This window comes from Dipodomys ordii, unplaced genomic scaffold (genome assembly GCF_000151885.1).
Source record: "Dipodomys ordii isolate 6190 unplaced genomic scaffold, Dord_2.0 Scaffold107, whole genome shotgun sequence".
Lineage (NCBI taxonomy): Eukaryota > Metazoa > Chordata > Mammalia > Rodentia > Heteromyidae > Dipodomys > Dipodomys ordii.
The window spans coordinates 2088061-2102177 of NW_012267323.1; positions in this window are offsets into that span (position 1 = coordinate 2088061).

The following is a 14117-nucleotide window of genomic DNA, read 5'->3' on the forward strand; positions in this document are numbered from 1 at the left end:
CCCTGCTTGCCGCCCTCCACTGGGCCGTTTTCCAGCCAGAGAGAAAGGTCTGGTCGTTCCTATTTAGAAAGCCATGACTCGGCTAAGTGGAGGGGTCCGAAGGCCATGTTAATTGATTCATTAAACCCTTTCAGTTAATTAGCCGCAGCCTTCCTGAGAGGTGCAGCAAAGAAGCAGGTTGGAAAACAGAAAAAATCTAGCACAGAGCCAAAAACCTCCACTAGACCAAGAGGAGAGTTTCAACTAAGCCCCGATCACACGGAGCCTGATACCGGCTCCTAAGAGCAGGTAGGATCCCAGCGGGGAGAAGAGGTCTAGGTTTGGGAACCGCTTGGACTCCTTGGCTGGGGAGCAGAAGCCTCCAGCTTGTGCCTAGACCCAGCCATTCCTGAACACGCCACACCCCAAAATCTCCAGGCCAGAGGTAGCTCAGATTGGATACCACCCCAAGGTTTCCATAACATCCACAGACATCCTGCCTAGCCCAACTCCCCCCAACCCCCCCCCTTCTTCAGGATCAGCCATATTGTGATTCAGGAAACAGGATGTGTGTGGGGAGGAACCCCTGTACCCAGCTGTTCCCAGTCTAGCCCTCAGGGAGTGGGAGGCTCAGAACCCAGAACACCCAGGCAGAGTCTGCGGCCTTGGCACCAGGCCCAAGCCTGTCCTCAGGCTCCCTCAGTAGCTGGCCGAGTGGGAAGAATAGGCCTTTTCACGTCACGCCTCCTCCAGTCACAGCAACTTTGGCGCCCCGGGACAAAGGCCCTCGTTTCATTATTGTGGAGCTATAACCACGGCCCTCCAGCCACCCCCCCCCGCCCCTCACCTCTCCGGCCCGGCCCAGCCAGCCTACCACCAATGGGAGGCCCCCAGCCCAGCCCTGGTCACAGCCCAGAACCATCTCTGCAGCTAGACCAGCCACATCAGTCCCAGACTCCTTCCTTCCCTTCCTTTCTTCCCTAAATTTCTTTCTGTGTGTGTGTGGTGGGGGGGGGGACTTGAACTCAGGGCCTAGGCACTGTTCTATTAGTGCTCAAGGCCAGCACTCTACCACTTTGAGCCACAGCACCACTTTTGGTTTTCTGAATGGTTCATTGAAGATCAGAGTCTCAGGAATTGTGCTTCCTGAGCTTAGCTTCTGTGTGTGTGTGTGTGTTTTTTTTGGGGGGGGTCGTGAGGCTTGAACTCGGGGCCTGGGCGCTGGCCCTCAGCTCTTCAGCTCAAGGCGAGCGCTCTATCACTTGAGCCACAGCGCCACTTCTGATTTTCTGGTGGTCATCCTAGCTACTCAGGAGGCTGAGATTTGAGGATCGCAGTTCAAAGCCAGCCCGGGCAGTAAATTCCATGAGCCTCTTATCTCCAATGAACCACCAGAAAACCAGGAGTGGCTCTGAGGCTCAAGGGGTAGAGCACTCTGCTTGAGCTGAAGAGCTGAGGGACAGCGCCCAGGCCCAGAGATCAAGCCCCATGACTGACCAAACAAACACAAAAAAGAGTCTCCCAGACTTTCCTGTCCAGGCTGGCTTTGAACCACGATCCTCAGATCTCAGCCTCCTCAGTAGCTAGGATGACAGGCGGGAGCCACCCATGCTTGGCTCCTCCCTTCATTTCTTCCCTTCCCTTCCCTTCCTTTCCAGCCCTCGAGGATGCCAGCCTCTGTTCCTGGGCCTCCATCTGGGTAGAGACAAAAGGGCTGCCAGGCTTCATATGAGTGTCTCTCTCTCTCTCTCTCTCTCTCTCTCACACACACACAACACGGAATGGAATCACAGAAGAGATCAATTCATCTGAGTCCCCAGCTCAGCCCCGGGCCAGCTTTTTTCCCCTCTCACAGACCTTCTACAAATAGGAGCTAGCCTAAGACCTTACCTTTGGGCTAGCCTCAGACCCCCACCCCAGATCCAGACACCTGGCTGGCTATTCAGAGACCACTCCCCCTCCACCCCCCCTCACCACGTGCAGTCACTCTTTCTGCCCCCCCCCAGCTCCTCCGGTTAAGGTGGGGGTTGGGACACATGAGGATGGGGTGCTAGCTGTGTTCTCCCCAGCAGGCTTGGCAGTGTGGCAGCCGGGGCACCCATTTTGCCCGGCCTCACTTCCTCTGACTCAGACTGAAGAATGAGCCCCGAGGGAGCAGAGCCCTGGCATCCTGGGCCCGGTGCCTGCTACCCTGGCATTGCTCATCGGAGCACTTAGAAGCTTGTTGGAGCGCAAGACAAGGAAGGCGGGTGCGGGGTCGGGGTGGGCCAGCATTCAGCGGTTGAGGGAGAATGTGGGAGAGGTATCCCCTCCCGCCTTGCACCAGCCTGGTCGATTGTTCCTCTCTATCCCAGATGCCAATCGTGCAGACTCTAGCTTCAATTTTCTTTCTTTTTTTTTCTTCTTTGCCAGTCCTGGGCTTGAACTCAGGGCCTGGGCGCTGTCCCTGAGCTTCTTTTGCTCAAGGCTAGCACTCTGCCACTTGAGCCACAGCGCCACTTCTGGCTTTTTCTGTCTATGTGGTGCTGAGGAATCGAACCCAGGGCTTCAGGCATGCTAGGCAAGCATTCTACCACTGAGCCACCTTCCCAGCACACACACACTCTCTGTCTCTTTAATTTAAATTTTTGGTGCTGGTCTGGGGCTTGAACACTGGCCCTTAAAGTTGTTCACACAAAGCTGGCACTCTACCACGTGAACCACAGCTCCGCTTCTAGCTTTTCGGTGGTTCACTGGAGATAAGAGTCTCTTGGACTTTTCTGCCAGGGCTGACTTCAAACCGGGACCCTCAGACCGCAGCCTCCTGAGTAGCTAGGATGACAGGCGTGAGCCACCGGCACCTGGTTTTTGGCCATCAAAGGCTGAAGCTAAGCAACGGGCCGGTGGCTCACGCCTGTCATCCTAGCTACTCAGGAGGCTGAGATCTGAGGATCACGGTTCAAAGCCAGCCCAGGAAGAAAAGTTCCCTCAGTCTCTTATCTCCAATGAACCACCAAAAAAAACAGAAGTGGAGCTATAGCTCAAGTGGTAGTGCAAAAGAAGTTAAGTTGGGGGGGGGGCTGGGAAAGTAGTTCAGTGGTAGAGTGCTCGCCTAGCATGCATGAAGCCACCCTGGGTTTGATTCCTCAGTACCACAGACACAGATAAAAACCAGAAAAGGTGCTGTGGCTCAAGGGGTAGAGTGCTAGCCTTGAGCAAAAGAACCTCAGGGACAGTGCCCAGGCCCTGCACTGGCACACACACCAAAGCCAAGCAAGAGTATGAGGTCCTGAGTTCAAGCCCCAGTACCAGCAAACAAAACCAACAAGGAAACCTGACCAGGGATCCATAGACGTGTGCCCCTCCTGACCCCCCTGAACTCAGTTGGGATCCCACAGGGGAGGGGCTGGGGTATCTCCTCTGCTCTCCCCTCCCACCCCACCCCAACTTCACCCCCAGGCCGGCCACACACACTCTCGTGTCTCCCCACAGCTTCTGGCCACAGTCTTCGGATGTGCCTGGAATTCCAACACAGCCCGGAGTCATTGCCCAGAACTTGCCAGGACCAGGCAAGGCTGACCCTCCTTCCCCCGCCTCTCCATTGAACACAGAGGACACCCCTATAAAACAGGGTCCCTAAGCGCCGGTGGCTCACGCCTGTCATCCTAGATGCTCAGGAGGCTGAGATTTGAGAATCACGGTTCAAAGCCAGCCCAGGCAAGGAAAGTCCATGTGATTCTTATCTCCAATGAACCACGGGGTGGTCCGTCATGGGGCTTGAACTCTGGGCCTGGACGCTGTCCCTCAGCTCTTCAGCTCAAGGCGAGCGATCTACCACTTGAGCCACAGCACCACTTCTGGCTTTTTCTGCTTAGGTGGTGCTGAGGAATCGAACCCAGGGCTTCGTGCATGCGAGGCAAGCGCTCTACCACTGAGCCACCTTCCCAGCCTCTCCCTGAGATACTTGGTGCTGCCTCTGTCTCCCCTTCCAACTCCCTTCCTCCTCTTCCATCTTGAGTCAGAAGAAAAAGACCCACAACTGCTTTTCTAGCTGGACACACACACACACACACACACACACACACACACACACACACACACAGCTGGACAGCTGGACAGGATCCTAGAAAGTCATGAGCATGAATGTACTTCTTGCCCTCCCCTCCCCTGCCGCCCAGCCACAACCTATACACAGATTCAGCCTTTGTGATTTAACCCTAGCAGATTCCAAACCCCAAGTCTGATCTGAGGGGGGACACGGAGGGGGCAAATCTCAAGCCAAGGGCCAGCCTAGCCCAGCTCTTCCCCAAACCTGAAGGACAAGAGATCATCCGGAAGTGGAGCTGTGTGGCTCAAGGGGTAGAGTATCAGCTCCTCTACCGTCTGAGCCACACCTCCATTTCAGCTTTTTGGGGAGTCACTGCAGAGTAGACACAGAGATTTTTTTCCTATTCAGGATGGCTTGGAACCGCGATCCTCAGATCTCAGCCTCCTGAGTAGCGAGGATGACAGGTGTGAGCCACCAATGCCCGGCTGGCACCTAGAAATACTGAGACACAAATGTACTTGATGCTTTATTGGCTACAATGGCTTCTCCCCCAGTGTGGGGCTCTGGTGGTTTCCCAAACCAGTGTGCAAGCCGGGCCTTGTTGGGGCTCTGGTGGAAGAGTCGCTTTGGTGGACAATTGCAATTTTCCCAGACAGACACCACTCGGGATTCTTTTTGTTGTTGTTGTTGGTCATGGGGCTTGAACTCTGGGCCTGGGCGCTGTCCCTCAGCTCTTCAGCCCAAGGCTGGCACTGTTACCACTTGAGCCACAGCGCTACTTCTGGTTTTCTGAGTGGTTTATTGGAGATCAGAGTCTCACGGAGTTTCCTACCTAGGCTGGCTTTGAACCACGATCCTCAGATCTCAGCCTCCTGAGTAGCTCGGATGACTAGGCATGAGTCACCGGTGCCAGGATTCTTCTAGAACAAAGCTCCTGGCCAGAGGTGCACCGAGAGCAAGGGAGAGATTGCCCTGGAGTGCTTCAGCCTGGCCTCGGGCATACTCTAGGCTCGGGGATTAGCGAGGCTCTGAAGGGCTGGTGAGGGATTTAGCCCCCACGGGCCTCCCTGTACAACCGGGATTAATAATTGTCCAAACCTCAGGGGGTCACCAGAATTAATTAAACCAGAGCGAGTGCTGTAGGAAAGCAGTCAGTCAGTGTCCGGGCCAGGGCAGAATAGAAGGAGAGGTTATTTCTGAAGCTTTGGTGACCATCATGTGGTCAGGAGGGTCATGTGACTTGTCCATTCTCTCAACACGGGGCGCTAGGCCTTCATCCATTCCTAACGGTGGGGCTTTGCTGTACAGGAACCTGAGCCTGGCTTCTGGTTCAAGGGACAGCTAGGTGCTGTGTCTCAGCCCCCTATAAAGTCCCTTTAGAAGAAGCCAGGCATTGGCCTGGGAAGGTGGCTCAGTGGTAGAGTGCTCGCCTAGCATGCATGCAGCCCCGGGTTCGATTCCTCAGTACCACAGACACAGAAAAAGCCGGAAGTGGCGCTGTGGCTCAAGTGGTAGAGGGCTAGCCTTGAGCAATGGAAGCTCATGGACAGTGCCCAGGCCCTGAGTTCAAGCCCCACGACCAACAAACAAAACAAACAAAACAAAAAATCATTCCATGGATTCTGGATCTATAATCTGGTTAATTCCACTCTACCAGTGGCCCAGTATCCCACAGACAGTGCTGATTGCTGGGTAGCTAGGGCTTTGTCTATGGCCAGTAGGCCTAGGGACAGCGTATCTATGGGGAGGGGGTGGGTGGGTGCTATTCCTTCGGGTGCCCTCTGAATGATCCCAAGTTATCTCCCGCAGACAGCTCCTTCACCAGCCTGCCCTCTGCTTATCTCCCTGATAAATGGCCCTGTGCCCTGCTGAGATGGGGGGATGGGGGGGTTGTCAATGTGTCCTTCAGGGCTTGGCGATCTGTCCAGGAATAGCTCTGTAAAGCCCTGGGTCTGCTCACGTCAGCAAGGAGATGCAAGATCTTAGGGCCTTGGACCTAGGGACAGGGACTCGGGTTCCCGAAAGGCTTTCTGTCCCACGCTAGCATCCATCTTGCTGCTTAAGGCCCTGGGGGTCCCTGATCTAAAGTGGAGAGCGGGCTGGGTGCCTGTGGCTCACGCCTGTCATCCTAGCTACTCAGGAGGCTGAGATCTGAAGATCATAGTTCGAAGCCAGCCTGGGCAGGAAAGTCTGTGAGATTCTTATCTCCCATAAACCAACAGAAAACCCGAAGTGGCGCTGTGGCTCAAGTGGTAGAGCGCTCGCCTTAAGCTGACGAGCTGAGGGACAGCGCCCAGGCCCAGAGTTCAAAGCCCATGAGACACAGAGAGAGAGAGAGGGAGAGACAGAGAGAGACCTCCATGCCAACACAATCACAACACACTCTTGGCTCCTCAGGACACTGCGTTTTGAAGCTACTTTCCACCTGACTTTATTTTGTGTGTTGCCAGTTCTGAGCGAGACTTGCGCTCAGGGCCTGGCACTGTCCCTGAGCTTTTCTTTTTGCTCAAGGCTCTACTATTTGAGCCACAATTCCACTTCTGGTTTAATGGTGGTTCATTGGAGACAGGAGTTTTCCTGGACTTTCCCTGTCCAGGCTGCCTTTGATCCTCAATCCTCAGATCTCAGCCTCCTGAGCAGCTAGGATGACAGGCGTGAGCCACTGGCCTTTTTCTTGTCCTCCTCCTCCTCCTCCTCCTCCTCCTCTTCTTCCTCCTCCTCTTATTCTCCCTCCTCCTCTTTCTCCTCCTCCTCTTCTTCTTCTTCTTCTTTCTTCTCCTCCTCCTCCTCCTCCTCCTTCTTCCACAGGTACTTGGATTGACACTCTACCAAAGTGGGTTCAGGGGGGCCCCTGTCCTAGTCTTGAGGGCCCCCCAGAAGAGGTCGTGAGGGGGCTGGAAAAGCTAGCTCTTCAGAGTAAGCATGAGGCAACAGGTAGAAAAGGGTTGGTTAAGAACATGTTCCTTGGGGCTGGGAAGGTGGCTCAGTGGTAGGGCGCTTGCCTTGCATGCATGGAGGCCCTGGGTTCCATTCCTCTGCATCACATAAGCAGAAAACACTGGAAGTGGCGCTGTGGCTCAAGTGGTAGAGCGCTAGCCTTGTGCTGAAGAACTGAGGGACAGCGCCCAGGCCCAGAGTTCAAGCCCCAGGACTGACAAAAAAAAAAAAAAAGAACATGTTCCTGGCAGAGACAAAATCCTAGGTAAACAGCAGATAGCCAGAGGGATCATTAAAACCTGAGACTGTGGAGTAGGTTTGCAGGGGGGAGGGAGCGGAGGTGGAGGAGGGCTGGATGGGTGACATGGAAGGGGGGGAGGTAGGTTGGGAAGGATCTTGCTGGCTGCTATGGTGAAGGACAGGAATTCTTTACTAGGTCTGGTTGTCTGTGTCTAGACCTTGAACTTCCAAGGTCAGAGATTGGATCTGGGTGTGTCTAATTCTTGTCTAAAGGGCCAGACACATAACACCATGGGGGTGGCCATTACATGCTGAGCCCAGTGCTCAGCGCCCTGCCTGTCTGTCCAGCCTTGCTTTTGTCTGTCTAGCACCTCGTACTGCCACATGGGCCAAGGCCAGACAGCACATACAAGATACATACAAGGCCAAGTGCGCAGGAAACCGGCTGTGTGTGTATATATATTTATAAAAATACTAGTGCCAGGGGCTGGGAAGGTGGCTCAGTGGTAGAGCGCTTGTCTTGCATGCCTGAGGCCCTGGGTTCGATTCCTCAGCACCACAGAAGCAGAAAAAGCTGGAAGTGGCGCTGTGGCTCATGTGGTAGAGCGTTGAGCTGAAGAGCTGAGGGACAGCGCGCAGGCCCAGAGTTCAAGTCTCCTGGCCAATGAAAGAAAAAGAAAAAGGAAGTCTATTTATTTGTGTTAGTACTAGGACTTGAACTCAGAGCCTGGGCATTATCCCTTAGCTTTATTTTTTTCTTTTTCTTTTTCTTTCTGGTCATGGGGCTTGAACTCAGGGACTAGGTGCTATCCCTAAGTTTTTCTCATCAAGGCTAGTACTCTACCACGTTAAGCCATGGCTCCACTTCCGGTTTGCTGGTGGTTCATTGGAGAGCAGAGTCTCATGGACTTTTCCTGCCCGGGCTGGCTTTGAACCGCGATCCTCAGATCTCAGCCTCCTGAGTAGCTAGGATGACAGGTGTGGGCCTGTGGTGGTGATTGGGGAGAGGGGCAGGCTGAGCCAGAAGTAGGAGACAGAAGAGAACTGGGCAGAGGCTCTCCCGCTTAATTCTTCCCCCCGGAGGAAGTGCAGCCTGGGATTTGGCAGGCTAATTTGGTCTGGGGTGGGGGGGTTTAAGGAAGTAGAAGGAGCTTTGGGCCAGAGACAGCCCCCTTTCCCGGGGACCCTGGATGAGGGTCTCTGGTCTCAATCCCAGGCAACGCACTACTCCAGGATTATCCTTTAAGGAAGGCCTGGACTAGGATCCCTGAAAAGCCCGGCAGCCAATGCTCAGCCCTAAAGAGGAGAGGAGGAAAAGCTGTCTTGACCAATGGCTGCCCAGCCCAGATTTGATTGGATCCATGGACCCCAGACACGGCAGAGACCCAATAGAGAGGTCTTCAAGACCCAAAGACATCAGTAGTGCTGGTCTCAAGCGCCCCCCAAATGGCAAACTCTCTCTTTCTGGTACTCAAGGGAAACCCAGGCTAAATGGGTGATGGAAAAAGACTTCACTCACTAGACCCCCTCCCCCCTTGCCTTCCCTCTCGATCCACCCCCCCACACCCTAATTTCTGAGCCCAGACACACGGTCTCTGTCGTAGAGTTATTTAATAAAGGTCACGATCATGCTGTTTCAGCCTTTAAAAAAAAAAATTTAAAAATCTCCAGGCCTAAGTTGGCCTTGAACTCATCTTTCTATCTGCGCCTCCTGAGTTCTGGGATTACAGGAATGTACTACCACACCCGGCCATCACCACAGGCATTCACAGTGAAGGGAGGCAAAGGGGCTTAAAGCGGGGATAGGGTTCAAGTGATAGAATGCCAGGCTTAAAAACAAACAAACAAACAACAACTAAAGGACTAAAGTTTCCAGGCCCTGAGTTCAAGCTCCCGATGACTGGCTCATACACTGGGGTGTTTACACCCCCAAAAAAGACCCTGATGGTATGTTGGGTGACAGTCTCCACATGGCAAAAGAAGATGACACCAAGCCGGGCACCCGTGACTCACGCCCGTCATCCTAGCTACTCAGGAGGCTGAGATTTGAGGATCATGGTTCAAAGCCAGCCCGGGCAGCAAAGTCTGTGAGACTCTGATCTCCAATGAACCACTCAGAAAAACAGGAACTGGCGCTGTGGCTCAAGACTCGCCTTGAGCTGAAGAGCTGAGGGACAGCGCCCAGGCCCAGAGTTCAAGCCCCACCACCGACAAAAAAAAAAAAAAGAGAGAGAAGATGATACCAAAAGGGTCCGTGTACTCTGCCTAGGGTCCAGGGATTTCCTCCATCTTTCAGGACAGCAGCCCCCCCGCCCCCCCCAAACCTCCCACACACAGGGATGGTAGAAACTTCTGCTTTGCTCTATCCATCTGTCTGTCACTGGGGCTGGTGATTCACACGCTCCATTCCGCTTTCCTCTTCCTAGCTAATTATAGCTCCTGCGTGTTTTCCCCTCGAAGAGGGAAAAAAAACTGTTTTCTTAATATATCTATCTACCTCGATCTATATAGAGATAGCTATTCCCAAGCCATTCGTATTTCATTTGGTGAGCATCCCTGTGTACAATTCAAATGGGCTTTGAGGAGGGGCGGGGCTCAGGTGTGAGAGTTAGTGTTCTCACTAGAGCTCAGGAAGGAGTGATTTGTGGGGTACACATGGGGCTAGGCAGATGCTAAGATCAGCCTCTACCTGAGAGACACATTGGGGTTCTATAGATCAGATGGCCTTACTGAGTGCTACCATAAGCTGAGTCCCCAAGCCAATTTCTGCCATGGCTGTGGACAGCGATCCTCTCTCTCCCTCTTTGCTCTCTCTGCAAAAGGGGAAACTGAGGCTTGGAGTCATCCAGGACCACATAGCTAATCAGTGGTCTGAGCAAAGGAAGTCCTCGGATGGTTGATATGGCTCTCAGTTTTAAGATTTTTTTTTTGGGGGGGGTATTTGTTTGTGGGTTGTGGGGCTTGAATTCTGTCCCTGAGCTCTTCAGCTCAAGGCAAGTGCTCTACTACTTGAGCCACAGCACCACTTCTGGTTTTCTGGTGGTTCATTGGAGATAAGAGCCTCATGGCCTTTCCTGCCTGTGCTGGCTTCGAACCATGATCCTCAGATCTCGGCCTCCTGAGTAGCTAGGATGACAGGCATGAGCCACCACACCCAGCTGGCTCTGAGTTTTGTCTCTTCTCTTACCTGTCTCCTGGAAATCACACCAGCAACTCTGAGATGGCCCAGAACAGAGATCAACGCATCACGGGAAAGCTTTTCCCAAGTCTAGTGAGCAGAGGTTGAAGCAGATACTTGAGCAGGTGGCCAAAAGCAAAGCTTCTGGAACAACATGGAAGGGGCAGGCCTGGCGCCGGTGGCTCATGCCTGTCATTCTAGCTAGTCAGGAGGCTGAGATCGGAGGATCACGGTTCAAAGTCAGCCAGGGAAAGGTCTTTTTTTCAAGTCCTGGAGCTTGAACTCAAAACTTAGGACCTGGGCACTGTCCCTGAGCTTCTTCTACTCAAAGCTAGTGCTCTACCACTTGAGCCACAGCGCCACTTCTGGCTTTTTTCTGTGTCTGTGGTACTGAGGAATCGAACCTAGGGCTTCATGGATGCTAGGCAAGCACTCTACCACTGAGCCACCTTCCCAGCCTCCAGGAAACTATTGCCAATGAGCCAGCAAAAGTGGAACTGTGGCTCCAAGTGGTAGAGTACTTGAGGGGGGGGAAACAAAATAAGCTCAGGGACAACATCCAAGCCCTGAGTTCAAATCCCAGGACACACACACACACACACACACACACACACACACACAGAGTCTACCTCCCATTCATCCCTCCTCTCCTCCCCCCCCAGATCTTCTAGGTCAGGGCAGGACCCCTCCCCCAGGCCTGGCTGCACCCTGGCAGTAGGGGAAGTGTTGACAGCTTGCTAACCACAGGCAGACTGCCCTTGGCTCCCCCCAAGTTTTCTAGATACCTGACACGGGGGCGCCCCTCCCCCCCCACGCCCCTGGCTGGCTGCCCTGGGTCAGGGCTCAGTGCCCAGGGCCTGTTAGCCAGACAGACAGCTGTTGGGATTTCCGGTGCGGGTGGAGGAGGGTAGGTCTCTCAGCCACTTTCTCGTCTGGAATCTCCTGGCCAAGTCTTCACACTCTTCTGGGGGTCCGTGTCTGGACCTTGAGAGCATCTGTCAATGGAAAGAAGGGGACCCAGCTGGGAGCAGGTGGCTAGGTGTGTGTGGCCTTGAGCCCAGAGGTCCAACAGGGAGACACGCCCACGAGCCACAGGAGTGGTGGCTCTGGTCCTAGGGGGCGGAGCTTCAGCCTGTGCAGGGGACCAATCCAGGGCCTGGGTTCCTGGTGACTCAGTAGGTCCAGCAGGCCTACGTCAACAACCAGGGGATTTTAATGGAAGCATTTGGTTTTATGTCCGCCCAACACATCAGGGCATATCTTTTTGGAGTGTGTGTGCATGCACACGTGTCTGTGTGTGTGTGCATGTGTGTGCTTGAACCCAGGGCCTATGCACTATCGCTGGGCTTTGTTGTTGTTGTTTGGCTTAAGGCTAGTGCTCTACCACTTGAGCCACAGCTCCACTTGTAGCTTCTTTTCTTTCTTCCTTCCTTCCTCCCTCCCTCCCTCTCTCCCTTCCTTTCTTCCTTTCTTTCTGTAGTTAATTGGAGATAAGAGTCCCCTGGATTTTCCTGCTTGGGCTGGCTTAAAACCACAATCCTCAGCTCTCAGCCTCTTGAGTCGCTAGGATGACAGGCGTGAGCCACCAGTGTCTGGCTCTTTATTTTGGTGCCAATGTGGGGCTTGAACTCAGGGCCTGGGCACTGTCCCTGATTCTACCATGTGAGCCACAACGCCACTTCCAGCTTTTTCTGTGTCTATGGTACTGAGGAATCGAACCCAGGGCTTCTTCATGCATGCTAGGCGAGCGCTCTACCACTGAGCCACACTCCGAGCCCCCCACCCCCGATTGCTTCTTCCCACTGCAACCTGGTGACCCATCCAGATCTGAAGAGAAGAGAAAGCTGGGATGGGGACCGAAAAGCTTTCCTGGGGTTGGGGGCACCTGCAAATCCCTCTTCACAATGGCATGGTGCCCCCCCTAAAATCCACCCTCAGATATCAGCCTCTAGTTCTCTACTATCTTCTGCCCCATGCACCCCACCCCCCTTTCCAGGCCAGCTTAGCTTTGGGGCCCAGCAACTCTGACAAGAAAAGAGGGAGGAAAGCTAACCACCCCCATCCCAGACCTGTTTTTAGCCCCCCCCCTTACCCCTCCTCTCCCCCCATCCTCCCCTCCTTCCCACCCCGGGAACTTGGCGTCCTCCCAAGAAGGGTGCGTGGGTCCTGCCCGGTATTAATAGCTCAGCTGGAGGAGGTGACAAGGATTTTCACAGCCAAACTCGAGAGGCCTTGCTTCCAGCCTGGGTTGGACAGGGTGAGTCCGTCCCCGCTGGAGAGAGAGAAGTCTTGAGTCCAGGCTTTGCTGGGCTGGTGCCTGGGGCTGGTTTGTGACTAGGCCCTGTGGGAGCTGAGAACAGAGGAGCCTGTGATAAAAGTCTCCCGCTGCAGCCCTGACCCCTCATTCCTGCGTGACTTATGTAGTCCAGCCTCTCCACTGGGGCCATGACCTCAGTCAGTCTTGCAAGTCTGGCTACACCAGGCCCAGCATGGAAAAGACGCGGGAAAGCTAGACACTCACTGGTGGCTCACGCCCAGCATCCTAGCTACTCAGGAGGCTGAGATCTAAGGGGTCACAATTCAAAGCCAGCCCAAGCAGGAAAGTCTGCGAGATTCTTTTATTTTAGGGGCGGTCCTGGGGCTTGAACTGTGGGCCTGGGTGCTGTCCCTCAGCTCTTCAGCTCAAGGCGAGCGCTCTACCACTTGAGCCACAGTGCCACTTCTGGTTTTCTGGTGGTTCATTGGAGATCAGAGTTTCACGGACTTTGCTGCCCAGGCTGGCTTTGAACCGTGATCCTCAGATCTCAGCCTCCTGAGTGGCTAGGATGGCAGGCGTGAGCCACTGGCAGCCAGCAGCTGTGAGCTGTGTTTCACTCAAGGCTTGCACTCTGCCACTTGAACCACACCTGCACTTCCAGCTTTTTGCTGGTTAATTGGAGATAAGAGTCTCAGAGAATTTCATTTCCCCAGGTTGGCCTCAAACTGCGATCCTCCAATCTCAGCCTCCCGAGGAGCTAGGAAGACCGGGGTGAGCCACTGGTGCCCAGAAATCGAGGGCCAGGGAGAATATTTAACCGAAAGTTAGCCTCTTGGGAAGAGAGGTGAGGCCAGGCAGGGGTGGCTCATGTCTGTCATCCTAGCTATCCGGGTGGCTGAGATCTGAGGATCACAGTTCTGAACCAGCCTGGTCAAAAAAGTCTTATCTCTAATTAGCCACCAAAAACCAAAAAACAAAACCAAACCAAAATTCTGGAAGTGGAACTGTGGATCAAGTGGTAGGATGCCACCCAGAAGCAGAAAAAAAAAACAACAACAAAAACACAAGAGGTAAGGGACAGCACCCAGGTCCTGAGTTCAAGTCCCAGTTACCAACACACACACACACACACACACACACACACACACACACACACACACACACACACACACCACAGGAAGAGAGGTGAGAAGTCAGGTCCTAGCCTTCAGATGGCCTATTTCTCAAATGAGCAGCAGCAAAGACTGGCACCCCCCCCAGTCTGTGTACCCCAATCTCCCGAGGTCTAGCCTCCACCGTGGCTGACTAAGTCCAATCCCCTTGGTGCCAGTCTCCTATGACCTTTCCAAGTGTGTAAGGAGGTATAGGCCTATTCAGTAATTGGTCTCATTAGACAGCCAGAGCTGCCCAGGGGGGTGGGGGGGTGGATGCTGAGCCCCGTGGGGCAGGCCAGACAGCCGCCCGTTAATTACCTGAAAAATCAGACAATTAGGCCTACT